Here is a 25,597-nt window from a genome sequence, read left to right as displayed (position 1 = left end):
CTTTTGGTTAAATATTTTGAAATATAATCGGACAAAACCCTGAACTAATTAGAGTTTTGTCTCTAAATTAACTGTCTTAGTCTTAGGGAAATAGAAAGATGAAAGAACCTATTATTTTGGGAAAAAAAAAAACAAACAAATTCTAAACCTTCCTATATTACCAGACTGCTTTCATTGTCTGACTTTATGTCTTAGGCAAGGAGAAAAGCTTCCATGACGCATTTGTGCTTTTTAATGACCTAATTAGACAATGTGGATTTGTTTTGCTTCCATAATTACTTTGCTGGACAGAATAAAGGCTGAGTTTTAAATTAAGAAAATTATCGCTTCTTCTAGGGTATTTTGTGAAGAAATATAAAAATAATTTATTTCATAACAGCCTATGTTTACCTGACTGTAAACAGGCCAAATAAAAATTAAACGGTGGAACGTTTTTTACCTCTGCTGCTCTCATTTTGTATTTGACACTAAACAGTACTGTTGAAAGAAGTAGAGTTGGTTGTTCAATACTGTGTATAGAAGTCTATTATGAAGTGTATGCTTCTCCCAAGTGTTTTACAAAGCTTACACGTACTTGAGCTGTTATTAAGTTTGCATGGGTAACTGTATTTAATTTAGGTCCCTGGGAAAACGAAACCAAGTGAATGAATTATTTTTAATGAAGATTTTAATAGCTAAGATTTTATTTTTGTCCATTATCAATTTGATTAGTAAAATGATACTTAACCCTGTTGCTGTCGGGTCGATTCTGACTCATAGTGACACTATAGGACAGAGGAGAGCTGCCCCATGGGGTTTCCAATGCTGTAATCTTTACAGAAGCAGATTGCCACATTTTTCTTCCACGGAGTGGCTGGTGAGTTCGAACCATCGACCTTTCAGTCAGCAGCCAAGCACTTAACCACTGTGCTACCATATAAACAAATCCAATTAACTTAGGAGTATCCAAAAAGAAGTTACAACTTGCTTTGTTTCTCTTACTCCCAGTTCTACTTTCCCAGTTTCTCTGGCAACTCTCCCTCTGCCCACATGTATAACATTTTAAATCAGAATTTGAATGCTTTTATGCTGCTAGGTAGGTATCAAGTGTGAAATTAATGTACAGTAAATGCTTTGTGATCCTAAACTAATAAAAGTAAAGATGAGCACAAGTAAGGAGCCACAGAATTCCATGGATTCTGATTATTGCCACCAAAGGCATTTTTGTATCTAAAACATGCCAAGTAATATGTTGAAGACATGCCTCTTCAAAGTAATGTAGTGTTGTATTACAAAAAATTGTTGAAAATATTTATTGTTTATTCACCAAATATCATTTATCTTCAGTTTTGGATTGGATATTCTGTCAATATAAATTGAAAAACAAATTTCACAAAAATTCAGCATTGCTTGTGATAACTATAATCACGAAAAATGCAGAACAAATAAGAAAAATTTTCCAGATATTGCACATAGTTAGAAAGCTTCAAAATTCCACATACACACACAAGAAAATTTTTCGTGAATAAAATTTGATTGTATTTGAAAACCTGAAATGGTTCTCAGATGTAAAGGAATTAGAAGATTCTTGCTTGAATTACCATTATAAGCATCACAGTCTTTCTTGGATCTCTCAACTAGCAGGATAACTATTCTAAATGTAGTATAGCTTTGTCCCACTTTATTTCCTCAACTTAGATAAAATTGTTGAGGTAAAAAGTGGAACGCACACACATACAAAACAATACTCAACCGCAATGAAAAACATTATTCTTTGGAAACTCCAGGTAGATAAATGAAGCATTAAGTTATGACGGCTTATTTAATGGAGCCCTGGTGGCGCTATGGTTAAGCTCACGACTGCTACCCAAAAGGTCAGTGTTTCAAACCTACCAGCCTTGAGAGAAAGATGTAGTAGTCTACTTCCGTAAAGACTGCAGCCTTGGAAACCCTATGGGGCAGTTCTACTCTGTCCTATAGGGTCGCTACAAATTGGAATCGACTTGAAGGTAATGATTTGTTTGGGTTTATCTAATATCCATTCCCCACTTTAAAAAAAAAAAAAAAGACAGTATTTATGTTTTAGATAATTGATCCCTTCTTATATTACTCTCATTTCCTTGAATAATGTGTCTAAAGCCTTTCAGCATTTCAAAGAGAATTTCAGACAGGCTGCGTTTGAACACAGATCTCTTAATATTTTATTAATATACTCCAAGGTCTCGCTTAAATCCCATCCCCGTTTAATTTAATTTAGGACAGGCTTTTAAGCACTGACTATGTGTAGAGCACTGTCTTCTTACATGGAAGAGAGGCTAAACGACACGTCACAGCTTTCTAAGCTTGTTAATTACGGTTGGAAATAGAGCAATACTTTATATATAATTCACATACGAGGCAGACGGTTAGATGCAATATTAAATATATAAACAAATTCTGATAGGAGTTTAGGTGGAAGAGAATATTTATTTCTCCCTTGCAGATCTCAGAAACACTTCTTAGAGGTGGTGATGTCTGAGATGAGCTTTCAAGAATGATTAAGGTTTCAGAAGTACAAATAGAAGGAAAAGTGGGCGGAAATGCTTTGAGTAAAAGCCCAAACTGGAAAGAGTGTGAGACATGTTTGGATGTGTGTGAATTTTCTTTATAACTGCTTTCTTAACACTTATTGGACAGAAACTGTTGCAGGAGCTTCTGTGAAGGAAGAATCCAGAGAATGTCATGAATAAATGAGTAATAAAAGGGAGGAAGTAAAGAGAGTCAAAAGTTTAAAACTGAATACTTGAAGGATTAGTGCCATTAAAACAGACCAGTTTAGAGGGAAGATGAAGAGCTCAGTTTTAGCAACGTTAAGTGAGAAGTGATGATGACAGTTCCAAAAGGGAATTTCAGGCAAATGGTTGTGATGTTTGTGTGATGCATTGTAGCCAGAGCAGAGTAGAATATGTCAATTTGGACGTTACCTTGAGAACTAAGTTATGCCCGACACAAGCTATGGTATTTTTGATCTCCTCATATGAATGCAAAAGCTGGACAATGAACAAGGAAGACCAAAGAAGAATTTATGCCTTTGAATTATGGTGTTGGTGAAGAATATTGAATATACCATGGAATGCCAGAAGAATGAATAAATCTTTCTTGGAAGAAGTACAGCCAGAGTGCTCCTTGGAAGCGAGGATGGTGAGACTTTGTCTCATGTACTTTGGTCATGTTATCAGGAGGGACCAGTCCCTGGAGAAGGACATCATGCTTGGTAAAGTAGAGGGTCAGTGAAAAAGAGCAAGACCCTCAAGGAGTTGGAGTGACACAGTGGCTACAATAAGCTCAAACATAGCAATGATTATGAGGATGGTGCAGGACCAGACAGTGTTTTGTTCTGTTATACACAGTGTCGCTATGTGTTGGAATGGACTCAATGGTACCTAACAAAACAATTACACGTATGATTATTGAACTATAGACTCTCCAGAGAGGAATATTAAAAGAAAAAGAAAAAAAAAAGCAGAGAAGAAAGACTAATTCTTGGCGAATACTCACAGAAAGAGCTGAAAGGAACCTGGAGAGAGAGAATTAATGTATACTAGTGAGACCAGTTGGAGGAGAGACGTGGAGAATCAAAAGTAGAGTACTGTAAAGTTACACTAAGGAGAGGGCTGAGACCAATGTTCAGAGAAAGAAAAAAAAATAAAGGTACCTTTGAATTTAGAACTATCAGGAGGACATCAGTGAGCTTTGAAAGTGCAGTTTTCACAGCTAGGAAGTGGTGGAAGGCAGAATACAGGAATTGAGAAATAGTGTAAGATACTAAATAGAGTTCTCTTGGAGGAGTTTTTTTTTTTTTCCAAAAAGTTTAGGATTGAAGAAAGGATTTGCAGCAGAAGGGAGTGAAATTTCTTCATATGCTAAAGTGAGATGCGTGTCTTAATAATGCCAGAGGAGAAGAATCAGTGTAGGGAGGAACATACTGAAAATTCCTGAGATGGCTGATTGAGGACTGAGACAATAATGTGGTTCAAGGAAAGGGAATCCTCATTCTTCCTCAGTAGCCCCTTTTTCATCTGTTTATGTGTTTTCCCTCTACCAATCCCCTACTGCTGTTTACCCCAGTTCAGAAAAACTGGCCTTGTACTAAAACAAAACCAGTACCTGTTGCTGTCGAATTGACTCTGACTCATGGTGACCGTAGAGAACTGTGACTCATAGGATTTTCCGTGGGTGATTTTTCAAAAGTAGATTGCCAGTCCTTTCTTTTGAGGCACCTCTGGGTGAACTGGAACCTCCAATCATTCAGTTAGCAGCCGAGCATGTTAATCATTTACACCACCCGGGGACTCCATTCTGAAACAGACGACTGGATAAATCCAACAAAAAGTAGAGATGAAGAAGCTTTGGGAAGAAAATGGAGACACTGCAATGAGAACAAGAGAGAAGAAAGAAATAGAGACAGATACTACAAAGAGATACCCCATGAGCCTAATGGCTTCAACTTTTTCAGTAAAGAAAGGATGTATAAATTCGGAGATATAATAGTGGAAAATTTTGAACGATGGAAAAGATAATGGATTAAAAGGTTTTTGGTTTTGTTTTTAAGTATCCAAAAAAGGGGACTGGCTTGTTGTCTGAGCAATAAGACATATCTAGCGAAAAGCGGAGAGCCGTCGCAGATGTGAGCGAGCTGCCTCCAAGACAAAATTGAACCTATTTTGCTGTGATTCAAAAAACACGAATATATGTCAGGCTCTTTTTGGCCTTTGAAGAGTCAGACATGAACACAACCAGTCTAGCCTTCAAGCAGTATATAGTTTTATCTAAAGGCAGCCTTAGGTCAGAGGATCAAAAAAAAAAGAAAAAAGGAAGCAAGTATTGACTATTAATCAGTACAGAAGACAGTTAAGCTCCTCTAGGCTTTCCCCCTAGGTGCTTACTAAATATGGGCTTTTCTCAAATTTGCCTTAGTCCTCCAAATCTATATCATCTGTGCATTATCACAGATAACAAGGTGCATATTTCACATCAAATACTTGTATAGAAAAATGCATATCATGCTTCACTTATACCATTCCAACTCTTAATCGCATATGACTTGTTAGACTAAGCAAGAATTTCATTTAGATTTATTTATTCTACTCTACTGTCAGTAACTTTCTTACATCATTTGTCATTTCCCTCACAGCTTCCTAGCTGATTGTTCTTTTTTTTAGGTGTATACTCTCAAAGAGTAGATCATCCAAATACAGGAAAGATGCTAAATGATAAATAAACTTCAGCAGCATGCAGAACTCTGTCGGGCAGTGTCCCCAGTAATACCGAATAAAGTCCAGGATGATATTCTCACAAGGCAATTTGTCTTTTTTTTTTTTCCTTTAAATTCTTAGAGGAAAGTTTTCCAATGAGAAGTTAACAGAGGCATTAGAAAATTGTTCTCTTTTGAAATGCTTAAAAGTGGTAGGAGGGGATTCCAGGGAGTAGATAGTTTATCGTTTAGTTGAATATATTGCAGGAAAAAAATTTCATTTTTGAGTTTATGAACTTCCTAAGATTTTAATGTACTAGGAACCAGTAGTCCTTTTTTTTTTTTTAACCAATAGACTACTTACTGAAGGAACAACTTTTTGTGTGATCCATCTAGTCCTCAAATGATTGATGCTTTTCTTTAGATAATGAAATTCTTGTGTGTATATTCCTGAATAATTGATATATGTGTGAAAGAAAGTTCTGAATATTCAGGGGGGAAAAAGAGTTATTAAATGCACTAGACAATCAGTATGCTTAAAAATGACCTGTGACTTATTTAGTACCATGCCTTTAGTTATCTGCCAAGTACTGGAGGTTTCAGACTGTAAAACTTCTAGAGTAACAAGCATCTACTTAGATCAGTTAGCTTTGTGGCACTGTTTGAAATCTCAAGGGTGAATTGTGATGGGAAGTCATTTTACTATCTTATATTAAAGCAATAATTAAAGATCTGTTAATAATAGCAACTGAATTTGACTAACCTAAGCATTTGCTAGTTGTCTAACTTGGTGTCAGAAAAATTCTTTTCTGGGTTAAATAATTTATTTTTTGATAAGAGAGTGTGTGAAGAGTAATTTAAATGCCTTCTAGACTTACTTGGAATAATACCAGATAAATTTATTAAAATGAACTCAGTTTAATACATTTTAGAAAGATAACTAGCCATATTTCCCAGGAATTTATTCCAAAGGATTAATTTGAGGGGATTGGGGGCCCATTATTACATCTTCTGAAATGCGTAACGTATTACCAGGGAATAATGTATGCCCTGCATGAAGCTGATAGTGTTACTTTTTCTGAAAACATAATGGCTTTTACTTGCACTTCCTTCTCCATTTTTCACCGATCATATATCAACCTAACAACTGTTAGTACTGCTTTAGAAATTGTTCCAATAATTGTTTCATTTTGATATTTCTTCATGTAAAGTGTGTGTGCGCGTGTGCGTTGTGTGTGTGTGTATTGTGAAATCTGTTTGAGTTTTGTTTATATGGACAGGGACCCCACACCAAATATTTGCCTGGGCTTCACACATCCTAGGAGTGGCTTTGCCATCTCATAAAAGAGTGGCAGGAAGAGACCTAAATATCATACCCATTTTGTCCCTTAAGTCCTCTTTAGGTGTTTTAAATTTCAACCTTCAGTCAGATCTACACTTTCGACAACCTTTTTCAACACCCTCCCTGTGGAATTGCTCTTATCTAGTCACAGTTTAGTGTTACATCTTTCATTTGCATTAAGAAACTTTACAAGAAACACTCTGACAAAATTTGTCCTTGTAGCGATGTTATTAACAATGTGCACAACATCCACAGTATCAGAAGGACTCAGAGAAATTTGTCTTTGTCCATCCTCAAACCAGCGGAAGCTGTGCTTCTCTTTAGTAACTGAACCCACTGGTTGATTACTTCTCCAGCATCCCTGCCTCTACCCAGTAGATCCAGTAGAACACCTTCATTCCCTGGGTTGTGATAACCAAAGAAGTCTCCAGATATCATACAGTGTCCCCTGGGGGGCAAACAACTGTGATTACAGCCTAATCTCTTTGTTATACATGTTATTGTTGCGTGCTCTTGAGATGATTTGAATTTACAGCAACCCTATAGGACAGAGTAGAACTGCCTCATAGGGTTTCCAAGGCTGTAATCTTTACTGAAGCAAAATGATACATCTTTCTCCTGTGGAGCCACTGGTGGGTGCGAACCGCTGACCTTATGACTAGCAGCTGAGCTCTGAACGACTGTGCCACCAGGGATCCTTTGCTATGCATGTAGAAGATAGTAAGTAAGTATTTATTGACTAATTATGACACTTCATTTAGGAAAATGGGAAAATGCTTCTACAAAGATTTATTCTTCCAGGCTTTCAGATTTCGTTTTTCAGCCTACTAAGTAGCAGCTGTAAAAAGTGTATTTATTTCATTGTAAGGTAGTTTACTCACAGTAGAATCATGTCCTAGAAAATTAGGGGAAGAAATGCCATCTTTCCACCCTTAAGTGATTCAGAGGGGTAGCCAGCGAGAGAACGTGGCTCTCTCCACACAGTGGTTGCGTGGATCATGTGTTTATCAGTGAACTGGTGGATGACCTTGAGTATGTCACTCTTTATTAAAAGTCCTGGTCTCTTTAAAAAACGTCGATGAACAGGAATCAAACAAGTCCACAAAAATAAAAGGGAAAATTGCCACCGGCATTTATGCTTCCCCGCAACCATGTTTATAGATTAGCAGACATGTTGTTGAATACTTATTGAATGACCCACTTGTCTCGGGGACTGTGGACATCACTCACATGACGTGCACTGCCTTATGCTTGTTTTTGCCCAATCAGAACCTTGTAGTTCATTATATTAATCAAAACAAAGCAAAGAAATAAGCAGCCATTGACACAGATGTTTACTTGCAGGAGCTGTAAATAGCTTAATTAAGCAATAACCAAATTTACCAAGTTTACAGAAGCATATTTTGAGAGAAATAAAAGCAATAGTAATACCTATTACCTTAAGCCACAGACAGTTTCTGGCCACTTTTGCAGTTGCAGCTTTTATTATATTTCTTTTTTAGATATCTTGATGTAAGCATTATGAAAATTAATTACATAATGAAGGTATTTTGCATGTATGTTCCTATAAAGTAAATACACGCATCTTGTAAAACAGTTTTGGAACTCCGAAGTTTTGCCTCCCACTTGCTAGAATAACAGGAGAAAGATAGGCTCATTTTAGAGTTATTAACTTTGTGTTTGATTTGCAATCTCTGATAAAGGGAAATGATTTTTAATTGCATGCTGTTAATCTGTGGCATAGAATAAGATCTTGTTCTTTGTCAGTTATGAAAACATACTCTACATGGAAAATGTTGAGGTAGATTTTTATTTTTACTCACAGATAAAATTGATGAAAAGCGATTGTGCTGAATATAGTCAGATTCTTGTAGGAAACAAAAATCAAAGCCTAGGATATATTGACTAGAACAAACCATCAGATAGGTAAAGGTGAGATGAGGTGAGGTGAAGAAGGTCATAGTGCAGTTAGAAGGCTATTCAACTAGAAAGGATGGATTGAAGCAAAGGACTGTGGGAAATGATTTATTTTTCCAGATGAATCTGGATATCTATCTTGGTGCACTAGCAACAACAACAACAACAAAAAAAGATGGTACAATTTCTAGAACTTTGGGAAGGGTGAATATTTTTGTTTAGTTGCTTATTAATGCATATCCAGGTTATATTTATAAGTATTTATTTCTAATTTAGCATTATAATTTTATTTACGGTACAGGAGTTTTTAACTCTGTTGTAGAGGACGAAGTAAAAGATTGTCTAATAGTATTCTTTGCAATATTTTATGTTGCCATTGGAGATAATTTATTTTTAAGTTTCATATGGGGAAAACAATGGTTGTTTGGAAGTTCTGTTTTTGGCATTGAGTGATTTCCCATTTTGTACTGAGTGCAGCTATCACATAAACTTAAGTAATTCCAAGAAACTGGTACTAATAATTACAAAGCAAAACCCTGGATTGACATTAGAGATGTTAGTGAACTAAAATTATCTCAAGAGTCATAAAAATGGGGCTTCTTGTCAGATCTGATTTTCTAGATCATATATATATATATATATATATAATTTTTTATTTTTTTGTGGTGCTGCATTATGCCAGGACCAGTTCCTGGAAAACTCCGAGAGTTAAACAGATTAAAGCTTGTTCTTATTGTATCAAACTTGAATCAAAATAGTTTACTTGCTGCATTCTGTGGTACTATGGTTAAATACTTCTGGGTGACAGTTCACACTTGGATCTCCACAACTATTTCCATTTTAGAATTTTGTAACCACATTCTTTTCGCTTCGTTTTAACCCCGAGTCTACAGAAAGTTGTTTATACAGTACCACTGATACACACTTAAACATTCAATAAAAAAAATGTTTGGAAGAGAAGAATAATCTCAGAATGAGATTTTGGATGACCCAACAGAGATGGTGTAGACATTTCAAAAGTAAACCAAGATGATCAGTCAGGAAGATGAAGAAGTGCAAACAGATGTAAAAGCTTCTAGTTCTCAAAGGGTTGGTGGGAGAGGAATGGAAAGAAGTTGTATATCCAAGATGATTGCAAAGGAACCCAAGGGAAAAGTGACTGGTAAATAGAGAAAAGACCATCTCATGAAGCATGGTTAAAGACACAGCTATTGCAGATGACTTATGCTGAGAAGGTTAGAAGTATATATGAAAGGCCCGTGAGTCTGAGAATCATGATTTGGGAATTTGCCATGTCTTAAACCCAGGTTAACTATTCAGGGTCCCTACTCAGGTTGATGGTGACTTGGTGCCATAACTTATTACCAATTCTCTACAAGTACCTCAAAAATTCGGCAGTGTGCTGCATATCTGTTCTATTTTTAGGCCTTTCTATAATTTTTTTAAGTATTCCAATTCAACAAATAATTTTCCTCTTGATGTAGAAATATATAGCATGGCTTTAAATAAGCTCTGCTAAATAGCATTATTCCAACAGTCAATTTTATTTTATATTGATGATAGCAACCCAGAACACAGTGGATTTTCAATAAATATTTCTAAAATAAATGAAAATATGATACAATTTGTGAACTTAGAATTTAATTTATTCAAGTAAGTTTTGCTGAACCAATGGATCATTAAGAAAAAAACATTTAATCCATAAGAAAGTAGAGCAACCATCTAAGATTTAGTAATATTATTTGTAAAGCATAAATATTAAGGCCAAAAATGTTTTCTTTCTTTTTATTCTATTCCTCTACTTTCTGACTTCTGTATTTCTAAGCCATACAGGAAGGTGAGATTCCCTCATTTTAACACCCATTATGTCATATTGTAAGATGATATTTTATTACAATGAGCTGAGAGAAAGAATTTCCCATGTTGGTATTAATTGAGAGAAGATAGTATCTAACTATGTACTTTTCTGTATAGGCACATATGTTTTCATTCTTAAGGCCACTGGGACTCCTTCCTCCCTTTGCCCTTCTTCCCTTTTCCCTTATCATATGGACTTTTAAAGCTCAGGAGCAATCTTGTCTCATACAGCTTCAGGGATCTGAAATTTACAGAAGGACTTTAATAGAAACTTATGACACATGATGTGACGGGGCTTGTCACTATTTTTTCTATTTATTTGGCTTAAAACCAATGGAACAAACTGAACTTGGCATTGCTATTTCTGTTCAAAAAAGAAGAAAAATATATAATTTTACTATTTCTTATAATTTGACCTTGGCACTGTGACTTTTGTTTACGGAAAAAAACAGGAGAGGAAAAGCATGATTTTAACTTCACATGATAAATAATCATACCAAACTGAAATTTTCTTAAAAAAAAATTGGGATTTTTTTTTTTCTTATTACAATGCAGATCGCTACAAATTCAGTACAAACTTTAATCAAAAAAAAATTGTCAATTCTCTTTTTCAGAAATAAAGTTATATATTTAAATGCACCACAAAGATTAGTAGTTTATAAAGAAAGATGTATTCCCTTAGAACTCAGCCAATTTGTATCCATGCATGAATAATGGAAGCCTTTCATTGTATTATGGATGTTATTTCCTCTTGATAAATTCTCATAGCATAATGAAAAAGCATTTAGACTTACTCTTAATAAAAATGGTAGCTATCACATGGTTAGCTCTCTTATAAGTGCTTTGTAGACATTATTATCTAATTTAAAACATTAACTGCTTTTATCAAAGTGAATCTCTTCCAAATATTAAAGGAAAAAAGAAGAATATAAACAATGTCTATGACTTCCAAATGTTTAAGGGAAGTTCTGTTTTCCTCATCTTATGTACTGTTGGTCATGACAATTTTAATCAATAGACACAGTACAGGAATTAAACAATTTTTCCAGGATGAACAGTATATTTATACATATATGTGCATAGAAACATAAGAGATATTCACATTTGTTATAATAAATATCAAATGTTTGAGACCAGTGTTTTGCATTATGAACTATTTCAAACATACTGCAAAGTATGGTGAATAATGTACAAAAAATATATATTCACCACTTAGATTTAATAAATATTAACATTTTGCTATATTTAATTCAGATTTTTTTTTGTAATTAATAGAAGATTGATAGAATAGTTAGTAATTTATCTTTTCCTTCATAACCTTGTAAGGATTGTCACATTTGTAGGCCCACTTAGAATATTTCTTACAGAATAAAATCACAGAATGAAATAAGGATTGTAAAGCCTTACCATGTTAAGGCACCATCCTACTTAATACTTTTATCAATGACTGAGAGAGATAAAAGAATACACACACTCTGAGATTAACATGTTGGATGTGTAGCTAATGTGTGAATGACAGAATGAGGATTTAGGACATTCTCTTTAAACTCCAGTTAAAGTACTAAAGTAACGAGATGAGACTGAAGAGAGGGAGATGCCCTTTTAATAAAAGTTTCAGTTTAGAAAGTAGATAATACCTGCCTGCATAAGCAAATGAAGGAAGAAGTGTTGCCTTCAATGCTGAATACGGATGCCATGAAGAGTATTAAAAAGCTGACAAACTCACAAAGGAGATCAACATATGTAGAAACTAGGTTCTAAGAGAAATAGAGGCTTAACCTATAGAAAGGATGAAAGGCAAGAGTGGGAAAAAAACATGTGCTCTCTCAAATTATCAAAATGTTATGATATAGAAAGGGGTGTTTTTTTTTCATAGTCTCATGAGATAGTATTTGAACACATGGATAGAACACAAAGAACGTCAGATTTTGATAGAATATGAGGAAGACATTTCTGGGCATTTAAACTGATTTAGAAATAAAAGGTAAATTGGGGGAAAAATAAAATAAGACAGTGATTTTCCTAAATATGAAATAGTTGAAATGATTGTTGTATAGAAGAGTTTCCTGTGTTATATTAGACTAGATGAGCTAACTTCTTTATTGTCTATGAATAGTGACAAACTGTTCAAGATACTGAAATCTTAATCCCCTAAATTAGTGTATATCTTAATGTGACTCAGAGAAAAGGCCTGTTACTGTGCCCTTCATTTGACGGATGTTTCCAAATCTAAGCAAACCATAAATTTTAAGTTCAGCTGTGGACCCTACTCAGTACAGAGTAGAATAGTCAGTCGCCCACAGGGAATTTTAAAGCATTATAGCACTTGTTCCCATGGACTGGTGATATCCATTCAGTATCACCTAGGGAACTTGCCCATACAGATTCTTGGGTTCTACATACCAGAGCTTCTGACTGACAAGATTCTAGATGGAGCCAGGAAGTCTTTATTTTAAAAATGTTCCATTTATTAACGGAATGGATGATGAATGGATTTCAGTGCCCAAAATAATTCTCCTTTGTCTTACTCATGCCTGAAACTCTAGGGTTAGAATTAAATTTCTTTGCTATTCCATGCTTGTTAATCTACAAATTTGGAAAGCTTGCATTTTAGATGGATATCATTTATTCATTAGTATGGGTGAAGAATAATGAGAATAACAATAAAGTCTAAATACAGTATGAGGGCAAATAAATGACATTACTGAGTACTGGAAGTGAAAAACAGGGAAACAGCATTGAAGATTGATAATGGTTTCCCTCTTCCAACCTCTGGCTCCAGGGCAGAAATGTTGCATAACTACATTGAGAGATATTCATATTGCAATCTATATGAATGATGTCCCTAGTGATGTAGAGTGTACAATGTGAACAGCTGTACACATGGCTGTATTTGGCTCTTCAATTCTACTTCTAAATTCATGTTGTTGCTGCTGAGTCAATTCCAACTCATGATGACTCCAATCTTTCCACCCCAAAGTAAAAGATTAAAGTGTCCTGAAACTTTATAATCTTTTGCCTGGAAACAAATCTACATTTATCTAAAGATTGACAATGTCTTCCTTAGCCACCCCCCCCTTTTTTTTCTTTCCTATTTTCTTCTGCCCTGATTGCATACTTAGAATTTTTAAGGTTCTACAGTAAAATTTATGGAAGGATATAAAAATATGTAATGCCCTGCCATGGTAGCAGGGAATAACAAATATCTGTTGAAGGAATAACCATTTGAGCAGACAAGTCATTTATATGTAAGATTTGCAAGTGATTTTAGTTTTTCAGACAAGATAACTCACCACCATGCCCACTCCAATTCTGTTGTCCAGGCATACATTTTATATTTTACTTAGCAATTGTCTTTGTAAAATATATGCAGTAAGAAATCAGAAATGTCAATATGTAATATCTTTCACCTGTATTGTGTTTTGTTGGTGCTAATCAATCATTAACAGTCTAAATGAGCCTCCTACATCTCTGACCTTATTGAACTTTCTAAGCTTGCACATTAGTTCATGTTGGACTAAAGTGCTGAAATGAATATTCCTTGTGGCTCTTATTTTCATTGATTTCAGTGGTAATTTTTTTTGCCTTTTGTTAACTAATTTCTCTTCGCTTCCTGTAACAAAAGCTAAAAGATTTAAAATAGAATATTAAAAATCTATCTGCAAATAACTGACATTCACCGAATATGTATTTTTTGCCAACTATTGTGGTAGCTACATTATTCACATAATTTATCTTAATCTACAAAACAGTTCTGGAGGGTAAATAATTATTTATTCAGCTAAGGTTGTTGGCACCTCCTGTGTGTGAGCACAGTGCTAGTGGTGATACCAGTTTATGGAAAATGGGACAGATGAAATTATTCCTTTCATGAAGATCATATTCTAGACTTCTAGGTAATGTTATCACATATTTACAAATGAAGAGACAAACCTGGACAGTTTTTATGACTTGTCAAAGTCACAGAGCTAGAAAACATTAAGGCTACAGTGAAACCTGTCTGCTTGACTCCAAAATGCTGCTTTTGCCTCTACCGTGTTATACTGTGAGCCCTGGTGGTGCAGAGGTTGAGAGCTTGGAGGCTAACCAAAAGGGCAGCAGTTTGAATCCACCAGCTGCTCCTTGGAAACCCTATGGGCCAGTTCTACTCGGTCCTATAGCGTCACTATGAGTAGAAATTGACTCGATGGCAACCAGTTTGGTTTTGGTTTATGCTATACTATAAGGAGCCCTTGTGGTGTTGTGGTTAAGTGCTGGGCTGCTAACTGAAAGGTTAATGGTTCAAACCCACCACCTGCTTTGCAGGAGAAAAATATTATAGTGTGCTTCTGTAAAGATTTACAGCCTTGGAAACCCTATGGGGCAGCTCTACTCTGTCCTATAGGGTCACTGTGAGTTAGAATCGACTCAACGGCATGGTTTTTTTTTTTTGGTTTTGCTTTTTTATGCTATAACTACCCTCTCACCAAAATACTTTTAAGATCTCATTTATCACCTAGCTATTAAAACATTTTATTAAATAAAGTAGAAATTAATATTCTTATACTGATGCTAATTGCCATCATTTAAAATAAACTCATTTTTACTTAATGAGTTATTAAAACTTAATTTTAATTAGAAACATAAGCCCTATATTGTACTGAAGGTAATAACTTTAGAGTCTTAGAAATTTAAATAACTGCAGGGTCAATTTTGCGTAGCAAATTTTCCACACAGTCTTATCAATGTGCAGGAAATAAACCTTTATTCAAGTAAGGTTTTGGGCGCCTCCTATGTGTGAACTTTTCTAACAAAGATGGTAGTTTCAGCCAACAGAAATATACCATGGCATTTTATTGCTGCCAAGCCCGACTTACATAATTTAATTTATTATGTGCAGTGTATAAAGAAGTTTCATTCCAAACCTGTACAGCTCTCTAACCTTTCCACTTTACCACGTATGCAGTAGGAGGTTAGTTTATTTATGATGGAGCAGAAATTACCTCTGAACATGAACTTTGGAAGACCTCTAAGAGTGCTACAACCTCTAATTTAACCAGCAACATCCCACTGAAGTAAAATTTACAATGTCTCATTTCTTAAAGCTGCACATCTGTCAAAGCAAGGGGTTATAATTAAGTTTCCCTGGAATTTCATGAAACTACAAATTTCAGAATATAGTCCTGCGAGATTCCACTCTGCAATAAAGTCAGGTCAGTAGAGTGGTTAAGACAATGGTCTTTGAAGTAATCAAGTTTCCATCTCTAACATTAAATGTGTATGTGATCTTAATGAGATATTTAACCTCAGAAAGTCATGATTTCTCATTTGGAAAATGCAATATCTACTTTGTGGGGTTGTTCTGTGGATAAAATACGTTGGAAAGCATTAAATCAAAAAGAGTATCTGGAATAAAGTAAATGCTCTCATTTAAATGATTGCCTTTAACATTCTCATCATCCTTTTATCACTACCACCTCTCTGTACGAGCAGTAGATGCTATACAAGATGACCCTGGGCCTTCTGTCTCATTTGATCCTCCAGAACATGTGCTGTTCATCTTCCCTAGGCCCACAGAGAACCAATTTACAAGGTCACCTTTTTCCAAATATCCCTAAGACATCAATTAGTAACAAATTTCTTTCCTTCTTTTCTTTTCCAAAGACCAAGATATCTCAGAATCCTCTTTCTGCCTAATGAGAGGTTAACTCTTCCACTGAAAAGATGATTAGTGAGAATCACTGCACTGATTTCTTTGATATATGAGAGATGGCATCTTAAATGAGTGCCAGAATGGAACTGTCTTTCTTCCAAGTTTCTATAAATGTTATTTAACGTATTATTTATTGAGTTATCTCTGACTACATGGGTAAGATAAATTATTTGTCTGATTTGGAATGCCTGCTTCTCAAGTTATTCATGAGGATGAATATAATATTATCCATAAAGTATTTCTCAGGTAATTTCAAAGGGAATGCTAATTTGTATGTCCTATATTTTGCCAAACAAATTAAGTTAAGTCCTTGCTGAACTTGGATTTAACTTTTTAAACTAACATTCTTTTTAGTTGGTACCAAGCAAAAATGTGAACTTACATTAAGTAAATTTCAGCTTACTTAATAGTTATCTAACTATTTCATTATGACTAATATATTATTTAAGATTAAATTATAAAATTAATTATGATTAAGCTGTAATAAAGCTCTGATTAAAGGCAGGAGAGAAAAATAACACTGCTTGTCTTAGTTATCTAGTGCTGCTATAACAGAAATACCACAAATGGAAGGCTTTAACAAAGAGGAAAGTATTCCTTCACAGTCTAGGAGGCTAGACGTCTGAATTCACGGTGCCAGCTCCAGGGGAAGGCTTTCTCTCTCTCTGTCAGCTCTGGGGAAAGGTCCTTGTTATCAACCTTCCCAGTCGAGGAGCTTCTCTGCTCAGGGACCCAGGGTCCAAAGGATGCGCTCTTCTCTTGGCTCTTGTTTCCTGGTGGTATGAGGTCCCCAAGTCTCTCCATTCACTTTACTCTTTTATATCTCAAAAGAGATTGATTTAAGACACAACCTGATTTTGTAGACTAAGTCCTGCCTCATTAACATAACTGCCACTAATCCCGCCTCATTAACATCATAGAGCTAGGATTTACAGCACATAGGACAATCACATCAGATGACAAAATGGTGGACCATCATACAATACTGGGAATCATGGTCTAGCCAAGTTGACATATATTTTCAGGGGACACAATTCAAACCGTAACACTTATTAAATAAATAATTACAGAAAAATGAGTGTTAATCTACTGTAGAGAGATGAATTTATGGCAGCCTTAAAAATTGGTTTTGATGTACAGTTTTGATATTAGCTGATTAACCAGGCAACTTCAAAAATTTTTCAATATTATTAAATTTAGTTGTTTTCACAATTTTCTAAATCACTGAGAGTTTGTTCCTTTTTACCCTTCTGTCTTTTTTTTAAATCACGAAGTACTTTATTTGACCTGACAAATGAGCTCTAATTACAGATTAATCTGATAATTTCACTTAGTTAAAAAAAAATAAGTTCAAGTTAAGATGTGGCAATATTTTCTTGACGAACGTTCTTTAACATATGGAATATATGTAAATGTTGACCTAATTTCTATTAACTAGTTTTATGAGTTTAAATTTACTTGTATGTTTTTAAAAAAAAAACTTTGGTCACATATATATAAGAAGCTAAGCTAATCTATTAAATGATTGCTACTGGGAGAATTGCTTAAATTTTAGCATTGTCTTTAGGTTTTCTAAATGTGGTTTTGGAGTAAAATATTATTTTACACATTCTCAAGCAAGGAATATTGAGAAAAAGAATAGTCTCAAACATTAATTGAATTGTGAGCACTATTTCATATGTTATAGATTTAGTTAAATCCACTGAATGTTAGATTATCAGGAAATAGTATAATTGGCTAAAATAAAGATTTGCACATCCTGAAATAAAGGCGATACTGTATACCAGCTAATTAAAAACAGAGGGATGAGTAGTTTGGCAGAAGTAATAGGATATCTGGGAAACAGGAAATAAGAATTGCCTTGATCTTATATAATGTAAAAGAATTGAATTCTCTACTAGCAAAAACAGAAAAGAGGAACCAACTCTTTTAGTATTTAAGCAGTCATTAACCAATGGAAATGAGATTAGACAGTCTTCACTGTAAGTCTACTCAATTTACAAAAATTCATAAAAAACAAATTTATAAGTAGAGAACAATTTTCATGCCTATTACCTTAAGATATAATGAAAATGTTATATATCTTTCATTAGCCTTGTGCTCTTATATGCCCAGATCAACTTTCTCATTTTTCAAATGAAATGTGTCCAGTTTTAGAAGACAAGATTCAGTAACCCAAAAAGAGTAGCTTGAAATTATGCAAAGAAATAAAAGAAAAGGAGGAACTGATAAAAATTTCTACTTTTAGATCTTTGACTTTCAGAACCATACATAAATTTACAGTCAATTATTTGTATTTTATGTTACGCATATCTTATACACTATCATTGTGACATAGTTATCAATTTTCTAGAAAGTGTTCATTCAGAAAACATTCTGTGAGTGTCTATCTTGTGCTGAATTCTATAAACACAAAGATAAACTAAGCATAATTCTTGCACACTAGAAAAAAACCCAGGTGTCTTAGTCATATAGTGCTGCTCTAATAGAAATACCACAAGCGGGTGGCTTTATCAAAGTGAAGTTTATTTTCTCAAGTCCAGTAGGCTACAAGTCCAAATTCAGGGCATCAGCTCCAGGAGAAGGCTTTCTCTCTCTGTTGGCTCTGGAGAAAGGTCCTTGTGATGCATCGGTCTGGGAGCTTGGTCTGGGAGCTTCTCTGCACAGGAACCTCAGATCCAAAGGGTGTGTTCTGCTGCTGACACTGCTTTCTTGGTGGTATGAGGTTCCCATGTCTCTCTGCTTGCTTCTCTCTCTTATATCTCGAAAGAGTTTGGATTAAGACACTAATCTTGTAAACTTCATCAGTATAACCTCGTCGTAGTGATAGAGTTTACAACACATAAGGAAATCACATCAGATTTAAAAATGGTACACAATCATACAAATCATACAGTACTGGGAAAAATAACCTAGCCAAATTGACAGATATTTTTGGGGGGCACAATTCAATCCATGACACCAGGTATACATCATTAATTCATTAAGTCATCCATTCAACATTAATTATACCCCTTCTACATGACAGACACTGTACTAGGCATTAGAGATAGACACAAACACACGCAGAAAAACGTGCCTTCATCTTAGTCTAATGGATGAGACATACAATGCAGTATGTTTGGTAACTGTGTTGGCAGCATGCTCTGAGAATTACAGGAACGCATAAGAAAAATATGGAGCCCTGGTGGTACAGTGGTTAAAGTGCTTGGCTGCTAACTGAAAGGTCAGCATTCAAACTCACCTTTCAGGCACTCTGGGAGAGAGATGTGGCAATCTGTTTCTGTAAAGATTATACCCTTGGAAACCCTTTGAGGTGCAGTTCTACTCTGTACTATAGGGTATCTATGAGTCGGAATCAACTCGACAGCAAGGGTTCTTTTTTTTGGAGGGGGGTGTTGTTGTTAGGTGCCATCCAGTTGGTTCCAACTCACAGCAACTCTATGTACAAAAGAACAAAATACCGCCTGGTCCTGCACCATCCTCACAGTTGTTGCTATGTTTGAGCCCATTGTTACAGCCACTGTGTCAGTCCATCTCGTTGAGGCTCCTCCTCTTTTCACTGATCCTCTACCTTACCAAGCATGATGTCCTTCTACAGGAACTGGTCCCTCTTAATAACACATCCAAAGTACATGACATGAAGTCTCACCATCTTCACTTCCAAGGAGCAGTCTAGTCTAGCTGTACTTCTACCAAGACAGACCTGTGTTCTTCTGGCAGTCCATGTTATATTCAATATTCTTTGTCAACATCATAATTCAAAGGCATCAATTCTTCAGTCTTCCTTAGTCATTATTCAGCTTTCCCATGCATATGAGGTGATTGAAAATACCATGGCTTGGATCAGGTGCACCTTAGTCCTCAAAGTGACATCTTTGCTTTTGAATACTTTAAAGAGGACTTGTGCAGCAGATTTGCCCAATGCAGTGATTTCTTCACTGCTATTTCCATGGGTGTTAATTGTGGATCCAAGTAAAATGATATCATTACCAACTTCAATCTTTTCTCCATTTATCATGATGTTGCTTATTGGTCCAGTTGTGAGGATTTTTGTTTTCTTTATTTTGAGGTATAACCCATACTGAAATATAGTCTTTGATCTTCATCAGCAAGTGCTTCAAGTGCTCTTCACTTTCAGCAAGCAAGGTTGTGTCATCTACATATTACAGGTTGTTGATGAGTTTTCCTCCAATCCTGATGCCATGTTCTTCTTCATATAGTCCATCTTCTCAGATTATTTGCTCAGCATACAGATTGAATAAGTATGGTGACAGGATACAACCCTGATACACACGTTTCCTGATTTTAAAACACATAATATTCCCTTGTTCTGTTTTGATAACTGCCTCTTGGTGGTCTATGTACAGGTTCTGTATGAGCACAATTAAGTGTTCTGGAATTCCCATTCATCACAGTGTTATCCATAATTTGTAATGGTCCACACAGTTGAATGCCTTTGCATAGTCGATAAAATACAGATAAACATCTTTCTGGTATTCTCTGCTTTCGTCTAACATCAGCAATGATATCCCTCATTCCACATCCTCTTCTGAATCTGGCTTGAATTTCTGGCAGTTCCCTGCCAATGTACTGCCGAACCACTTTTGAATTATCTTCAGCAAAAATTTACTTGCGTGTGATATAATGATATTGTTTGATAATTTCCACATTCTGTTGGATCACCTTTCTTTGTAATGGGCACAAATATGGATCTCTTCTAGCTGGTTGGCCAGGTAGCTGTCTTTCAAATTTCTTGGCACAGACAAGTGAGCACTTTCAGAGCTACATTTGTTGAAACATCTCAATTGCTATTCCGTCAATTCCTGTAGTGTTGTTTTTTGCCATTCCTTTCAGTGCAGCTTCAACTTCTTCCTTCAGTACCGTTGGATCTTGATCATATGCTACCTCTTGAAATGGTTGAACATTGAGCAGTTTATTTTTGGTGCAGTGACTGTTTGTATTCCTTCCATCTTCTTTTGATGCTTCCTGGGTCATTCAATATTTTGCCCCTAGAATCCTTCAATATTGCAACTCGTTGCTTGATTTTTTTTTTTTTCAGTTTTTTCAGATTGAGAAATGCTGAACATGTTTTTCACTTTAGGTTTTCTAACTCCAGGTCTTTGCACATTTCATAATACTCTACTTTGACTTCTCGAGCTGCCCTTTGAAATCTTCTGTTCAGCTCTTTTACATCATCATTTCTTTCATTTGTGTTAGCTACTATATGTTCAAGAGCAAGTTTCAGAGTCTCTTCTGACCTCCGTTTTGGTCTTTCTTTTCTTTCCTGTCTTTTTAATTACTTTCTTCATGTATAATGTCCTTGATGTCATCCCACAACTCATTTGGTCTTCGGTCATTAGTGTTCAATGCGTCAAGTCTATTCTTGAGATAGTCTCCAAATTCAGGTGGGAAATACTCAAGATGGTGTTTTGGTTCTCGTGGATTTGTTTTAATTTTCTTCAGCTTCACTTTAAACCTGCATATGAGCAATTGGTAATGTGTTCCACAGTCAGCCCCTAGCCTCATTCTAACTGATGATATTGAACTTGTCCATTGTCTCTTTCCACAGATGTAGTTGTTTTGATTCCTCTGTTTTCCATCCAGTGAGGTCCACTTGTATAGTCACTGTTTGTGTTGTTGAGAAATGGTATTTGCAATGAATAAGTCGTTGGTTTAGCAAAATTCTATCATGCAATCTCCAGCATTGTTTATAACACCAAGGCCGTATTTTCCAACTGTTCCTTCTTTGTGCCCAACTTTTGCATTCCAATCACCAGTAATTAACAATGCATCTTGATTGCATGTTTGATCAATTTCACATTGGAAAAGTTGATAAAAATCTTCAATTTGTACATCTTTGGCCTTAGTGGTTGGTGCATAAATTTGAATAATAGTCATATTAATTGGTCTTCCTTATAGATGTATTGATGTTATCCTATCACTGACAATGTTCTACTTCAGGATAAATCTTGAAATGTTCTTTTTCACGATGAATGTGATGCCATTCCTCTTTAATTTGTCATTTCAGCATAGTAGACCATACGATTGTCTGATTCTAAATGGCCGGTACCAGTCTATTTGATCTCACTAATGACTAGGATATTGATCTTTGTGTGTTCCATTTCATTTTTGACGGCTTCCAATTTTCCTAGATTCATACTTTGAACATTCCATGTTCCAATTATTAATGGATGTTTGCAGCTGTTTCTTCCCATTTTGAGTTGTGCCACCTCAGCAAATGAAGGTCCTGAAAGCTTGACTCCATCCATGTCATCAAGATCGACTCTATTTTGAGGAGGCAGCTCTTTCCCAGTCATATTTTGAGTGCTTCCTACCTGAGAGGCTCATCTTCTAGCACTATATCAGACAGTGTTCTGCTGCTATTCATAAGATTTTCCCTGGCCAGTTTTTTCTAAAGTAGACCACCAGGTCCTTCGTCCTAGTCTGTCTTAGTCTGGAAGCTCCACTACAACCTGTCCACCATGGGTGACCCTGCTGGTATTTGAAATACTGGTGGCATAGCTTCCAGCATCCCAGCAATACCACAGTATGACAAACTGAGAGAGACACGTTGATTTTTGGTATAAGAAGGATATATAGACTAAACAGAGGATGCTTGGTAGAAAGGAGGTTATATTTGAATTTATTTTTGAAAGTTGATTAGAAGTTAGCCAAGGGAAGGGGAAGTAGAGGACTTTCTAGTCAAAGGGAATGTATGTAAAAGCTTAGAGGCAGCATAATTCAGTAAAATGTGGTAAAGAGTGTTGTTTACGAACTGGCCTTAGGCTGATGGAGGTCACATCTTGCAGGGCCTTGTGTTTTAAGGGGGCACTTTCCTAAAGTTTTTGAAGAATCATTCATCTGGAACCAACATGATCTCCAATTTAGAAAGATCATTCTGATAGCAATATAGGTAAAAGATGGCTTGATCAATAATTTTGAAAAGACATTCTGGTGTCACTCAGGTAATAGATGAGTTGAAGGCAAGAAACTTGAGGCAGGAGACTAGTTAGGATACTGCAACCATAATCCAGATAAATTATGAGCTGAACCAAGCCTTGCTGTAAACATTCATAGGAAAGTTATGACATGTGCTCAGAGAGGCCTTCTGCTACAACATTGTCTAAGTTACATACTCTTTCCCTCACATATCATGGAATTCTGTTACCTTTTAATACTTATTATAATTTGTAATATATTTTTATTTACTCATTTATCTCACTACTGGCCTATAACCTGTAAATGAGCTGAACCCATATATGTGCTGGTCACCATGTCAATGTCTAGATGATGCACAACAGTGCCCTCATTAGAAAGTTATATGCAGTAATTTCTAGATGAGATGCATATGGGGTTCCTATTGATCCAAAGACCTCAAAACGAAAAAGGTAGGTAATAAGCCTCTCCCCTTAAACCGATACACATATGTGCACCTATACACACCTGCACACATGCACAAACACAGAGGTAGAAAGTGGGCAGTGTGTTAGTTTTGTAGGGCTGCTATAACAAAATGCCACGAAGTAGATGGCTTCAAAGAACAGAAATGTATTTTTCACAGTTCTGGAGGCTAGAAGTCCAAATCAGAGTATTGGTCATGTCAGTAACTTCAGAGGGAAGCGGAACTGTTCCATGCCTCTGTCCTTGCTTCTTGTGTCGTTCAGCAATCCTTGGCTGATAGATGGATCCTCACATGCTGTCTTTCTCCTATGTGTGACTCTCTGTGTGTCTGTCCTACCTTTTTATAAGGCGCTACTCGGAAGGGATTAGGAGTAGGACCCACCCTACTCTGATATAACTTATAATATCTTTATAGAAAGACCCTATTTCCAAACAATGTCACATTCACAGGTACAGGGGTTAGGACTTCAACATATCTTTTTGGAGGACACAATTCAATTCATAACTGGCAGGATCACCACAATAAATGCTGCCATTTGTAAAGGGGGAATAGAAGTCACATAGCGTCACTAGTAGGAAGTAATTCCAAAATATCACTGGGCAACTATTTTGAGGTCCCTTATCCTAGGGTAAGGAGCCCTGGTGGTGCAGTGGTTAAAGCACTTGGCTGCTAGCTGAAAGGTCGGTGAATCGAACCCAAAAGCTAGCCTCGCGGGAGAAAGATGTAGCAGTCTGCTTCTGTAAAGATTTCAGTCTCAGAAACCCTATAGGGCAGTTCTGCTCTGACTTACAGGGTCACTATTAGGCAGAATCAACTGAATGGCAATGGATTTGGGTTTGGTTTGGTATCCTGGGGTGGTACACATTTTTATTAGACCCAGATTTTGCTTTCTGGAAGTAGACCACTGTCCGTTTTCTTTGGGGCCCCTGGATCCACCCTCAAGGGTTCCTCCTGGCCGAATTATTCTCCATGACCATCTATAAAGTAGGCATCAAGAATCATGCCCTCCATGGGGGCTGAGCAGCTTATTTGATCATTTCCTACCCACAGATCTTTAGGAGTTTAAGGGTTGTATTAAGTAGTAAACAGTGGTACTTTTGGTAGTACAACCCACTCAAAAACATAACTCCTTATTTTATTGATGCCAGTAGGCTTCATAACTATGTCTACATTTTTGTTTGTTTTCTGGATGTGTTTCTTAGATTTGCTGTATTTCCCTGTCCTTTAGCTCTTATGTTTTTCACTCCCAATTTAGATACAGGTAATTTGAGACTATCAGGTTTTATTGGGAGAGCCTAGCAGGTTTTCCATGAGAAAATCATCTTTAGTCTCTTTCCCCTGAGTTATTTCGTCCAATTGAAAGGATATATTACCCAGTATATCACTTAGAGTGAGTTTGAATGGTCTGAGTGGGGCAAATGGTTAAGCGCTGGACTACTAACTGAAAGGTTGGTGGTTTGAAACCACCCAGTGGCTGCTTAAAGGCCTGGATGTCTGCTTCCTGAAGATCATAACCTCGAGCACGCTATGGAGCACAGTTCTACTCGGCACACATAGGGTAGCCATGAGTCAGAATTGACTGGACAGCAATGGGCTTTAGTGAGTTCGAAGGAGTTCAGGAGTGATTAAGGAAAAGGCTATGACCATGAAGTGGCAGTAACACACCGTGAGCTCTATTTAGATGACATTTTTGTGGGTTTGTATGATAGAGAAGTTCCTCACAGCATGAGACTTTCCAAAGGCTTCCATCCCGAGAGGAAGAGAGCAAGGGAGCTCCTGGAGGAGAGGGGGATCAGAGAGAGCTTATGTGTCTAAGTGATATCACTCAGCAGCAAGGTGGGGACACTCTGGGTCAGGAAGTTCAGAAGGGCAGCAGCAGCTCTATTATAGCCCTGGGGTTTATCTTATCTACAGCTGGCAGATGTTGAGTGTGGTTTCATGGTGTATGCAAAGCAGACAGACTCTAAATGACTGAAAATAAGCTTATTTGGGCTATTCTGAAAGCAATTGAATGTGTAAATTTTGAGTTTGACGCTGGTGGGCTTTTGGGCTAATGGCTGTCAGCCTACTGTGAAGAAATAAACAAACTAAGGGCCAATCCATAGAGGCCATCTTTGGCTGATTTATAAAACTACTACTTTAGTTTGATTTTTCCATTTGGAGGTTTTAACA

At 36.2% G+C, this 25,597-nt stretch overlaps 1 protein-coding gene across 1 annotated transcript in view; it reads left to right on the top strand.

Moving 5' to 3' along the window:
• The window catches only part of PDE3A (phosphodiesterase 3A), a 369,019-nt gene that overhangs the window by 217,160 nt on the left and 126,262 nt on the right, over positions 1–25,597 (top strand). The window lies entirely within an intron of this gene.

The sequence above is a fragment of the Trichechus manatus genome, unplaced genomic scaffold (genome assembly GCF_000243295.1).
Source record: "Trichechus manatus latirostris isolate Lorelei unplaced genomic scaffold, TriManLat1.0 scaffold00320, whole genome shotgun sequence".
Lineage (NCBI taxonomy): Eukaryota > Metazoa > Chordata > Mammalia > Sirenia > Trichechidae > Trichechus > Trichechus manatus.
Note: the sequence above shows the minus strand (reverse complement) of the source record. Positions and strands in the feature narration are given on the sequence as shown.